The 233-nt window shown below is 60.9% G+C and overlaps 1 protein-coding gene across 1 annotated transcript in view; it reads left to right on the forward strand.

The window, feature by feature from the left end:
• The window catches only part of RCC2 (regulator of chromosome condensation 2), a 23,548-nt gene that overhangs the window by 741 nt on the left and 22,574 nt on the right, over window positions 1-233 (forward strand). The gene's annotated exons all lie outside the window — the stretch shown is intronic.

A 233-nucleotide genomic window follows, 5' to 3' on the forward strand; every position in this document is an offset into this window, starting at 1 on the left:
GTTGAGAACCATTAAAGTTTTTATTTTTCGTGTCTGTGCGAGCAGGTGTTTGGGGCTGGGGGCCGGCTCTATTCGCCCCCCTCTCGCCGGGGGCAGCCCACCCTTGAGGGATTAGGCTAATTAGAGCCAGAGGTCGGAACCCCCAGGCTGGCGCGGAATTGGGGGCTCGGGCGGGGGAAGGGGACGGCAGAGAGAACTGCATTTAATTGAGTGGGCTTGGGGAGGGGGACGCG

This window comes from Crocuta crocuta, unplaced genomic scaffold (assembly GCF_008692635.1).
Source record: "Crocuta crocuta isolate KB4526 unplaced genomic scaffold, BGI_CrCroc_1.0 scaffold127, whole genome shotgun sequence".
Taxonomy (NCBI): domain Eukaryota; kingdom Metazoa; phylum Chordata; class Mammalia; order Carnivora; family Hyaenidae; genus Crocuta; species Crocuta crocuta.